Below are 12,977 nucleotides of genomic sequence, written 5' to 3'. Positions count from 1 at the left end.
ACGTGGGTGAGGAGTTTGATGGTTATTCTTCTTTTGACTAGAAGCCAGTGGAGATCACGCAGGTGCTGGGTGATGTGACTATGACGGGGGATGAAGAGGATCAGTCTGGCTGCGGTGTTCTGGACACTCAGATCTCACATCACTACCGGATGTGTATAGCTACTTTCAGACAGAAGCTGCTACAGAAACATAGGACGCTTGAAGACATCCTTCTCATTGCATGTGCATCCAAAACTATGGCATATCAAGCGGAAGTCATATGAGCAGGCTCCAAAGAAACTTGAAGTGGAAGAAAATGTACTTTGCATCGAAGAACTGCAGATTCCAGATATCCACTGTCAACAGCTGTTCTCGCGCTGTGGTTTCCGACTCTCGCACAAAGGCGCATGCCATGCAATACCAAGCATGTGCCACTCTTGTGACAAAATATGGCACATTCAGACTGTTTGCAGGAGTCATGGCAAGCACAAGGCAAAGAAGTCAGTCATGACCACGTCCACATCACAAGTGCACAACAAAATGAAAGTGCATCAGCATCAACAGACTCTAAAAACTCAAACAGGGACAATGTCTTCCAAAGAAGAGGTACTGTCAAGATAAAAGACGATGAAGAGCTGGCAGAGCTCATCCTCAACATTGATGGACACTGGCTCCACTAGAAATGTCAAGGTCAACAACGACTTTGCCAGCTTGTCAGTCAAGTCTTCTCTTCAGGGGACATATGTGCGCATTTATTGTTATGGATCCAAAAATTGTCTCGAGTGCATGGGTGCATTCAGTCTCTGATTACCCATGACTCCTGCTCTCTCCAGGCTGACATTTTTGTTGCGGACACCGCTGCTTGCGTTAGTTGTCTTTCATGCAGCCAATAAGCTGTGAAACTAGGACTTCTGAAGGTGCTATGCCAGATGTTGGATATAGAGTTATTTCCTGACCTGTTCCTACACACTGCCAAACTGAAAGCTCATCATATTTGAATGCACATTAATGAGAATGTAAAACCAGTGGCTCAACGCTCTTGCAGCATTCCATTCTGTGTACAGAAACATGTGAAACAAGAGTTTCAGAAGCTCCTAGAACATGATATCATCGAAAGGACCGCAGGTGTAAAGATCTGCATCTGTGTGGACACGCGTCAACCAAATCAAGCAATTCAACGCAAACATCTCACACACCGATTTCACGACATGATGTATCAGCTGAATGTCGCCTGTATGTTCTCTAGCCTAGACCTCAATAAAGGATATCCTCAGTTGGGGAAGAAAGTTCAAGTTATATCACAGCTCGTTGTCAGTTGTAGCTCTTTAAACGCCTCAGCTCTGGCATTGCCCTCGGTGGCTGAGGAATTGTATGAGGAGATGAGGGAAGTCATCCAAGGCATACCCAATTGTCTCAATTATAGGGGTGATATTCTAGTATTTGTAAAATCTAAAGAAAGCATTTTAGGATGCTCATCTTACATTAAACAAAGACAAATGTCAGTTTTGAACATCCTCTCTGAAATGTTATGGTCACAACTTTTCAAATATTGGCATGCATCATGACTCCAACAAGGTATCAGCTGTGACTGAAGCAGTTCCACCAGATCATCTGCCAGGCCTCCACTCATTTTTAGGACTTGCAAGCTGTTAGTGCTGAGAGAGCTTATAAAAAAGAGGTCACTCTTCAACTGGCCTCGGAACTGTCATGCTGCATTTCATGCCAAAATCCAGGAAGCTAAAGATTAGCATATTTCTGCCTGATCATACACACCAAGCTTGTGGTCAATGCCAGCTTAGTGGGCCTGGGTAGCAAACATAATAAGCTGATGGACGGAGCGCTGAAACTTTTCAGATGCTCACCCCCAGTCACACATCTGGGTTGAATCCATCATCGTTCTTCTGCTCACTAAGCTACCCCTGTTTGGACCCAGCCATATGCAAATCAGTCTTGAACCTGCTCCTCATGGAAACAGTCCAGCCCGAACTGCCAGGACAGGTCCTCCCTGGACAGAATACGAACATCCTGGGACAGAGTTCGGGGTATCACCCATGATCAGCAAGGCTAGCTTCTTTTTGCATATGTCGCACTAAGTAGGAAGGGTATGCCCAGACATGGGTCCTGTGCTCACCATGCCACTGGAGTCAAGCCAGCCTGGCTGAAGAGGGGTGATGCCCTCAAACAGGTCCCAGGATGCTTGTTTCCAGTCCAGGGATGACCTGGTATGGCAGATTCAGCTGGACTGCTCCCATGGGCAGCAGGGTCAAGACTGATTTGCATATGGTTGGGTATAAACTCGAATGGCATAGTGTGCAGAAATCGATGGATTTAGGCCCAGATCTCTGTATTGGGGGTGAATGTTTGACATTGTTTCAGAATTACGTCCATCATTTGTTCTTATTTCATTTTTTGCTAAAAGTGAGAAGAGTATGCCCAGACGTAGGTCCCTTGCTCACCATGCCACTAGAGTCAAGCTAGCCTGGCTGATGAGGGGTGATATCCTGAAACCGGCCCAGGATGCTTGTTTCCGGTCCAGGGAGGACCTGGCGTGACATTTCGGGCTGGACTGCTCCCATGGGGGGCATGGTCAAGCTGGGTCTAAACTGGAATAGCAGGGTGTGCAAAAAAACAAAGGATTTAGGCCTAGGTCTCTGTACTGGGGTAAATGTTTGACATTGATCAGCATTCCGTCCATCAATTGTTCTTTTTGCATTAGTTGCATTTGTGTCGCTGCTTGGAGCTACACTTACACATGAAGGTGATCCGGAAGAGGGTGAGAACGATAGGTCATGTATGTTGATGCGTATCTGATTAATACAGTCTATGTTCGTAGTATGATCTATCCTGGAAGCATTGGATGTAGTGTGTGAAGGCCCGCAGGCAGGCTAAAGACTAAAGATCGTAGTTTTTTCATTGTTGTGTTGACACGTGGCCAGTATTTAAAGTCTTTCATGATAGTGCCCCGCCTATGTGATCAAGGTCACTGAGTGACCGAAACCCAAATGGCAGACTTTTCATGCTGAAATAAAATATTGGGGATTAAAAAGTGTCTGCGCCTGGTCCTTCGTGGTTTGTTTGACTACAGGCGGTGCATTAAAAAATATATATGTTCCCATACGCATGCACACACACTAAAATCACAAATGTATTAGCTATCACCAGACCTAAGGGTAACGTTGGGTGCAAATAATAGTAACCCCTATCATTGCTGAGTGCTGTCATGGAATTAAAGATTTGTATAGAACCAGGCACGAGTCTGGGTGTTTACAATGTGTAGGGGTCACATATCATCTTCCATAGCTCACTGTGCTATTATCCTCGCAATGCGCTCAAACTTACATATGATAGACTTGCTAAACATATATGTGACGGCTTAAGCTTTGATGCCACTTCTTGTGATGCCACTTCCTGTAAAGTCACGGCTTGTGATGTCACTTCCGGTGATGTAAATTCCTGTGACGTCACGTGTGTTGTAATGCGCCATGATGCCACGTGCTGTGATGTCACGCACCGTGATGTCACTTGCAAAATGCCTAACTAGGATAGTCCCCCACTTCTTTTTTCAGGACTTGTGCCCTGTGTAGTACCGCAGATGAGATGTCTGGGCGTCTAACATCCCGAGTCTCCCAGCCCTCACCTTGCAGAGGTTTTCCTGCCTCGCGGGGCGGAGGCGCCTCTCTTGCTCCAGTCACCTCTTGGCGCTGGAGCCTGGGCCGCGGGCCCGGTGATCCGCTTCCCCAGCTCCCGCCCTTGTTTCCATCCACTGCACAACGGGCCTGAACACTACCTTTGAACAATGCCACACTTGTTGCAGACACCAGCCGCGGCACGTAGCCCGGCTCGTAAACCGGAGCCGTAGCACGAGGCCCGCTCGAGGCGCGGCGCGCGGCAGGAGGAGAGCGCGTGCCAGGAAAGAAGGACGTGCGCGGCGCGCGGGCAAGAGGAGCCCTCGGCTCAGGTTCACACACCTGGCTCTCACCTCGTGCACCTGCGGCTTCTGTGCACACGAACTCGTGTATTCTCACAATCTGTACCGTCTTTTCTCACGTGTGGTTAACCTCGTCGTTATCTTATACTTTTATAAATACGAATGTCTACGTTTAATATAGTGCTTAATACAGAGTTCAGCTGGCTTCTAGGTGGACGGAAATTTGGCAGAAAAGTCAGACGTGGAGAAATCCCCAGGATCGCACAATGTGGTCAAAGGGGAAAAGGTGCAGTTCGTGCTCAGTACTCGGTACCTGCACCTCTCTACATTTCAGCAGTAGTTTAATGGGGGAGTCCTGGCACTTCTCCGCAGCAAACTAGTGAGTACGTGCACCTCTGTACTTCCATTTCCAGCACTCGCTGCGTATTTGAGGAAATGTTAGTACAAACCTGCACTGAAAGCAGAAATGTAGCCTCGGGGCCAATTAACAGAGACTTCGATGAATATTTAGAGCGCTGCAGGAGTAAGACTCTTTTACATACTCCTACAAACCTTTGCTAATTTGGCCTTGAACGTCCGCCTTCCTCTTACCACCGCTAGTCGTGAAAATAATAGTGATGTAACAGTACACCAGTGTGACCTGTGTATTTGCTGAAAAGCTAGTGCACACCTCCATCGACACAAGAACAGTCTATTAGGCCGATTCACAGAGGCTTTTAGGAGTACATAAAAGACTACGACAGGAGTGCTCTTTTACCTACTCTTACGTACCCTTGCTAACCTGGCACAAAACATCCAACTCCATGTTAGTGAAAGTGCAAAAAATGGCACAGCTGTTTCTATTTGTTCCAACAGTATATGCATATTATCTGAATATTCCTCTTTTATTCCCATTTCAGATGTTTTGGGGATAATTCATCGAGGCTTGTAAGAGTACGTCAAACAGTACTTGTGTAGTATTCTTTTGCGTGGTATTAAATGCCTTTTTTAATTGGTCCCGTAACTTGTGATTGTCAGTGCAGAACTGCACCAGCATCAGTGAAATCTAGGCTATCAGTGCGTGTCAGAGGAAAACCGCCCGTGCAACCTAAACAATCAATGAATGGCAGAGGAAAACTGCACCAGGGCCAGTGAAACCTAAGCAATCAGTGAATGGCAGAGGAAAACCGCCCCAGGGCCAGTGCAACCTATGCAATCAGTGAATGGCAGAGGAAAACCGCCCCAGGGCCAGTGCAACCTATGCAATCAGTGAATGGCAGAGGAAAACTGCACCAGGGCCAGTGCAACCTAAGCAATCAGTGAATGGCAGAGGAAAACTGCACCAGGGCCAGTGCAACCTAAACAATCAGTGAATATCAGAGGAAAACTGCACCTGGGCCAGTGCAACCTATGCAATCAGTGAATGGCAGAGGAAAACTGCACCAGGGCCAGTGCAATCTAAGCAATCAGTGAATATCAGAGGGAAACTGCATCAGGGCCAGTACAACCTAAGCAATCAGTGAATATCAGAGGAAAACTGCACCAGGGCCAGCGCAACCTATGCAATCAGTGAATGGCAGAGGAAAACTGCACGAAAGCCAGTGAAACCTAAGCAATCAGTGAATATCAGAGGAAAACTGCACCAGGGCCAGTGCAACCTAAGCAATACGTGAATGCCAATGAAAACTGCACCAGGGCCAGTGCAACCTATGCAATCAGTGAATGGCAGAGGAAAACTGCACCAGGGCCAGTGCAACCTAAGCAATCAGTGAATATCACAGGAAAACTGCACCAGGGCCAGTGCAACCTATGCAATCAGTGAATGGCAGAGGAAAACTGCACCAGGGCCAGTGCAACCTAAGCAATAAGTGAATATCAGAGGATAAACGGCACCAGGGCCAGTACAACCTAAGCAATCAGTGAATATCAGAGGAAAACTGCACCAGGGCCAGTGCAACTTAAGTAATCAGTGAGTATCAGAGGAAGGAAAACTGCACCACGACCAGTGCAACCTAAGTAATCGGTGATTGTCAGAGGATCACTGCACCAGGGCCAGTGCAACCTAAGCAGGCAGTGAGTGTCAGAGGAACACTGCGCCAGGGCCAGTGCAACCTAACCAATTGGTGAGTGTCAGAGGAAAACTGCACCAGGGCCAGTGCAACCTAAGCACTTAGTGAGTGTCAGAGGAAAACTGCACCAGTGCCCGTGCAACCTAAGCAGTCAGTGAGTGTCAGAGGACAACTGCACGAGGGCCAGTGCAACCTAAAAAATTCAGTGAATGTCAGAGGAAAATTACCAGCGCCAGGCCGTTGCAATCTAAGCAATCAGTGAATGTCAGTGGAAAACTACACAAGGGCCAGTGCAACCTAAACAATCAGTGAGTGTCAGAGGAAAACTGCCACAGGGCCAGTGCAACCTACACAATTGCTGAATGTTAGAGGAAAACTGCACCAGCAACAGTGCAATATAGGCAATCAGTGAGTGTCAGAGGAAAACTGGACCAGGGCCAGTGCAACCTAAACAATCAGTGAATGTCAGAGGAAAACTGTACGAGGCCAGTTCAACCTAAGCAATCAGTGAATGTCAGAGGAAAATTGCACCAGAGCCAGTGCAACCTAAGCAATCAGTGAATGTCAGAGGAAAACAGCACCAGGGCCAGTGCAATCCAAGCAACCAGTGAATGTCAGAGGAAAACTGCACCAGGGCCAGTGCAATCTAACCAATCGGTGAATGTCAGAGGAAAACTGCACCAGGGCCAGTGCAATCTAGGCAGTCACTGAATGTCAGAGTTAAACTGCACCTGGGGCAATGCAATCTAAGCAATCATTGAATGTCCCAGGCCAGTGCAACCTACACAATTGGTGAATGTCAGAGGAAAACTGCACCAGCAACAGTGCAATATAGGCAATCGGTGAGTGTTAGAGGAAAACTGGACCAGGGCCAGTGCAACCTAAGCAATCGGTGATAGTCATGAGGAAAACTGCACCAGGCCCAGTGCAACCTAAACAATCAGTGAATGTCAGAGGAAAACTGTACGAGGACCAGTGCAACCTAAGCAATCAGTAAATGTCAGAGGAAAATTGCACCAGAGCCAGTGCAAACTAAGCAATCAGTGAATGTCAGAGGAAAACAGCACCAGGGCCAGTGCAATCTAAGCAATCGGTGAATGTCAGAGGAAAACTGCACCAGGGCCAGTGCAATCTAAGCAATCAGTGAATGTCAGAGGAAAACTGCACCAGGGCCAGTGCAATCTAGGCAGTCACTGAATGTCAGAGGAAAACTGCACCTGGGGCAATGCAATCTAAGCAATAATTTTAATTTTTAAAATTTTTGAATGTGTTTATTGAGTTTACAGCGCATAAAGCATTACAATTCAACAATCCCCCCTCCCCCTGGTCTGACTTTAATTACAAATACTGTATGAGCAACAGTGTGACAATCCCCTGTCAGGTGAATACACATCCATTTAGCCAACAACCCTTAGATGGGCAGGCGGCGATCATACTAAATCTGCAAGCATGCACGCCAATGGTTGACACAACCCCTCTTCCCCAGAGGGAATCCCCCCCAGAACAACACTAATGCAGTCTCTGCCCGGCGCGCCAGTATATCAATCCCCCTCACGCAGTCACGGCCTAGACTCCCTGGTCGTCCTCTGTGGTAGGAGTTTCGCTACTGCTGGTAAGGTATGTTTGGTATAACCCCCAGAAGTTTTTCGGACGACTAGTAGGAGGCAACAGCTCGCTGTAGTTCTCAGACTGTGTACAGCAGTATAGCATATATTGTGCCCAGCGCTTAAGTGTAGGCACAGGGCCTCTCATCCAGCAGCAGGCCACCACCCTCCTAGCCATGAGCAGCCCCATGTCCACTAATCACCGTGTGGCCCTTGGGAGCTTCTTGGTATATCCCAGGAGTGCTAACGCAGGGTCAGGCGTAAGTTCTATTTCCACTATTCTACTTATCTCCGTAAAGACCTTATCCCAGAATTCCCATATTTTCGGGCATTGCCATGCCAGGTGCAGGAAATCTGCGTTCGGGGCATGGCATCTCTCACAGTCTGCAGTGTCACGTAGGCCGTACCTACGCAGCCGCGCCGGTGTGTAATATACCCTGTTTAAGACCTTGAAGTGTACTAGCCGGTGTCTGCCATTAAGGGATAGCTTCCTAGTGTTGGGTCAGCAGTATCGCCACATGTCATCATCGATCACTATCTGTAGGTCAGTTTGCCAAGCTAGACGTGCCTTTGTGTATGTGTGTTCCCTGTGCGCCTGTGAAATTTTATATAAGTTAGACAGCAATTGCTAAGGAGTCTCAGCCTTAATGACATACGTGAGTTCCGAAACCTCAGGTGGCTCAGCCATATCCTCACCCAGCAATTCTGTAAGCGCGCGTCGCACCCTGTGGAACTGGAAGCGGGTCAGCAGTGGTGCATCCGCTCTGTTATTTGTCGCTTGCCCCCAAGCCTTGGCTATCCCATCTTGGAATAGATCTCCTGCCACTTTAATGTCTATATTGTGTAGTTCAAGGACAACTCCTTTCTCTTTGATAGGGGACAGCCATCTGGCCCAATCTATCGGCATTATTGGGGTGTATAGCAGGGCGCCCCCCGCAGTTGTAGAAGGTTGTGCCATGCATGGTTGGTAGCAGCAAATGAGTCCAATATGCCGGTTCTGCGATCCACCGACTGGAAGATCGTGGATGGGAGCAAGAGAGGGCTAGCAATGAGTGTTTCCATTCGGACATGTGGAACACTGCCATCGCCGTGAAGCCAGGTATGTATGTGCACAGCCTGCGCCACTCTATAATATAGCTCTAAGTCCGGGGCACTGAGCCCCCCCATGCTGTAAGGTAATGTGAGTAGTGTCCACTTGGCCTGGGGTTGCTTTCCTGCCCAAGCCAGTGTGATCATGAGTTGAGTTAATTGTTTGAAAAAGGATTTAGGGAATACTATCGGGAGTGTCATAAACAGAAACAGGAATCTGGGCAACACTACCATCTTCATTATGGATATTCGTCCCAGTAGGGAGAGTGGGAACCTACACCATGCTTCACGTCGTCCTCCAGCCTGCTGAAGGCCGTGCCATAGTTTGCTCTAAATAATATCTCAGCATCGGTATGAAGTTGTATTCCTAAGTACCTGACTGTATCAGTAGTCCATTGCAGTGGATATTCCATTACAATGTTCTGTGTGATAGGAGTTAAGGGGAATGCTAGCGACTTTGACCAGTTAACCTTCAGGCCCGATAAGGTGCCAAAGCGAACCACCTCTCTCAGCACGGAGGTTAAATTGTTTTCAGGGTCTCGGACGTACAGCAAAGTGTCGCCGGTGTACATAGACACCAATATCTTGTATGTGGGGAAGCCTATGCCTTCATTGCCATGATACTCTCGGAGTGCGCAGGCTAATGGTTCGGCAACCAGGGCGTATAATAGGGGCGAAATCGGGCACCCCTTTCTGGTGCCTCTACTGATGGGAAAGTCGCTGGTCACCAAGTTACCCAGTCGGAGCCTAGCCCTCGGGCAGTTGTACAGCGCCCCTATCATCTGAAGGAATGGTAGCTCCAGGCCCCTCCGTTGCAGCACTAAGCGCATGAATGGCCATTCCACTGAGTTGAAAGCTTTTTCCATATCTAGGAATACAGCTAGTGCTTTCCTATCCTGCCTTACGTGTTGCATCGTTCCCAGGACCATGCGGATGTTATATATCAAGTTCCTGCTGGGAATGAAACCGGCCTGTTCAGGGGCCACCAGCCGAGGCGTCAGAAGCGCCAGTCGATTAGCTAGTACTTTAGTAAACAGTTTGGTGTCTAAATTCAGTAGGGAAAGAGGCCTATACGAGCTGCGTTCGTCTCGTGGTTTGCCTGGATTTGGTATCGCGACCAGCAGCACCTCCCTCATGGATTGTGGCATACTGCCCTCCACGCAAATATCATCGAAGAGCGTGGAGAGGTGCGGGAGTAGTTTATCCGGCCTTGTAGAACCCTACAGTGAGGCCATCAGCCCCCGGTGCACTGCCAGAGCGCATACCTGTCAGAGCTTCCGTGATTTCGTCATTCTCTATCGGGAGTATCAGGAATTCCCTGTGCGTGTTGGTTAGCGTGGGTATATCAATGTGGTCCAGGTAATCAGTAATGTCTTCCCCAAGGTCTCCACTTTTGGACTTGTATAGTTCAGCATAGTATGCCGTAAAGACTCTAGCTATGTCTGCTTCCTCCGTCAGCACCTCCCCGTCCTCCGATTTTATCTCAGAAATTTGTTGTTGCCCCTTTTCCCGCTGATGACCCTGGCTAGGACTGAGCTGGGCCTTTCACCCTCCCCATACGTTCTCGCTGTTGCGTACTTTCCCATATGTGTCACTTGTCTGTCTGCTTCCTCATGATACTCAGCGAGGAGAATCTTGATCTCTTCACCTACCGTACTGTCCGTCTGTCTGCTCTGTGTGTCCTCTAGGGCTGCAATACGTCGCTCAAGGTCCGTCAGTCTCTGCCTAATGGACTTGAGTACTCCGAAGTGTTTGGACATTGCTATGCCTCTGATATATACTTTAAATGTTTCCCAGACTACCTGGAAGCTGTCTACCGAACCCACGTTGGTCTCAAAGAATACGTCTATTGCTTCCGCGAGTTCTCCTCTAAATACCGGGTCTAGGAGAGAGGAGGGAGGGAATCTCCATGTGAAAGGCGGGATGGCTTTGCCTGGAATGTCCAGCACCAAGAGCACTGGTGAGTGATCTGAGAGAGTCCTGGGAAGTACCCTGCAGTCCCTAATCCGCCCCAGCATGGAGGCTGATGCCAGCCAGTATTCTATTCTGGTATGGATCTCATGGTATGCGGAGTAGTGGGTTTACCCCCCTCGCTCTGGGTGTCTGTGCCGCCACACGTCCACAAGGCTCATACACGTGTTGATGCTTCTCAGCGCCAAGGCAGCCATCGAGGGGCGGCGGGGAGGGCCGGCCGATCTTTCCAGAGCGGGGTCTAGGACCAGGTTAAAGTCCCCACCCCATAGAATACGGTCAGTGTCATACTGCTTGGATATGGCAGCTAGGGTTTGAAAAAAGTCTGGGGAATCAAAGTTGGGGCCATAGGAGTTGATTACCACCACATCAATGTTGGGTCCTGTGCACCTGGAGATGACAAATCTACCCTCTGTGTCTGCACGCAGTGGGTGTAGGGAGAGGCCCGATTTCGGGTTAACCCAGGTGAGCACCCCCCGGGCACGCGACGTGAACTCTGCCGCCGTTATATTATCCTCTAGCCCTCTGCAGTGTAACATTCTTCTGGTCATGGGGAGGTGGGTCTCCTGAAGCAGAGCGACGTCTATTTGTTGGCGCTGTAAATAGCTAATGACCTTCCTAACTTTGCGGTGGTCATTCAGGCTTCGCACATTCCAAGTGAGAGCTCTGAGTTTGGGTGTGTGTACAGCGTTGCTTGCATTGGCCATGTCAGTCATTAAGGTACCGCAGGTACACATTAAGAGTGATTGTCTTTTTTGCGCCCAAAATCTGTAGTATGTCTAGAGTCAAATACCATACCCCCCTTCACCCCTCAAACTGTCCCGCCCCAAGAACCCCACGTCCCCCCTCCCACAGCAGATCAACCCCAACAAGGCCTCGCATGAATGTCCCCCTCCCCGCTTTTCCCCAACTGAGTCCCCAACTGTCAAATCCCCTTTCGGGCATTCAAGGCACATTGTGCACGGGGGCCAAGGTTGCCGGGCAGCAAACTAGTGTGTTGGTTTCAGTACCTGCCGACAACCCCTCTCCAAGTCCTCGCTGCACCCAGCAATTACATCAGCTTACATGTATTTACCAACATTGATTGTCTAGAATATCGCTCGTGCCCGAAGGGCGCCGCTCAGCAATTGTCTCTCGCCTACTGCGCGACCCTAGCATCTGCATGGGCAAACTAGCAAATAACAGCACCTCTGGGCACTCCACTCCAAGACTCACAGTTCAGTTGGATCTCACGAATAAACAGTTCCATCAAGGAATCAAGGCTCCGGCCGGGGTGCCCCGCTGGCCCTTCGCCCCCAGGGCGTGACGGCAGTCGGGTTCAATGGCCCCATCGAAACTGGCCCAGTCCATGCTGCCATTGTAATCTTGCAGAGACCGACGTCTACGCATGTCGGCTGTGGGGTCGCCCTATTCTTGCTCATCTAGCTGTCTTCGTCGATCCTCACAGTCCACCTGGCTGTCGGAGTCCGTGCGGCGTGCCTTGGACCATCCTTTCAGCGCCTGCTGGAGTGCTTTAGGGTCCGAAAAGAAATGGGAGTGCCCCTGCTGGTTAACTCGTAGTTTTGCCGGATACAGCATGGCATAATCCAGTCTAAGTTCTCGAAGTTGTCTCTTATATGGGGCAAAGTGTTCACGTGCCTCTTGCACTCTTGCCGTGAAGTCAGGATAAAGGGAGATTACAGAGCCCTCAAACTGCAATGTCTTCTTGTCTCTAGCTGCCAGGAGAGCAGCGTCTCTGTCTCTGTAATTGAGGAGCTTGGCGATGATGGGACGCGGCGGGGCCCCTGGGCGAGGTCGTGGGCCAAGCGAACAAAGCGCGCGTTCCACTATGAACATTGGCGAAAAAATTGTCCCACCCAGCAGTGTGACGAGGAGCTTCACCACAAATTTTTCCATAACGCCAGTTTGTGTCGTCTCTGGAACGCCCGTGATGCGTATGTTAGAGCGTCTCGATCGCGCCTCCAAATCTTTCGTCTTCTCTTGAAGTGTTTGCATGAGTTTCCCTAATTTCTTGTGGTCGGTGTCCAGTTCCATTTGCGCCTCCTCGACCTCAGTGACACGTCGTTCGGACATATCCAGGCGTTTCGCGTGTTTGTCTACACGCTCCGCCATGCGGTCCGTCCGGTAGGTGAGTGAGTCTATTTTGGAGCAGATCGACGCCATGCTGTCTTGTAGGCCTTTTTCCATGGCCAGTAGCATGTTTTTGATGTCCGAGTAGTCAGTATTCCCCACTCCGCTCACCGAGTTGGTTATATCTGCCTCCGGGGTGTCCGAGGTCTTAGTGCGCCGCTGTTCAAATGGGAGTTTGCTTTGGGTCTTATCGCCTTTCCCCATGTCGACACCCTGCTGTGCAGTCTA

Source organism: Lissotriton helveticus, chromosome 6, assembly GCF_964261635.1.
Source record: "Lissotriton helveticus chromosome 6, aLisHel1.1, whole genome shotgun sequence".
NCBI classification, from domain to species: domain Eukaryota; kingdom Metazoa; phylum Chordata; class Amphibia; order Caudata; family Salamandridae; genus Lissotriton; species Lissotriton helveticus.
Note: the sequence above shows the minus strand (reverse complement) of the source record.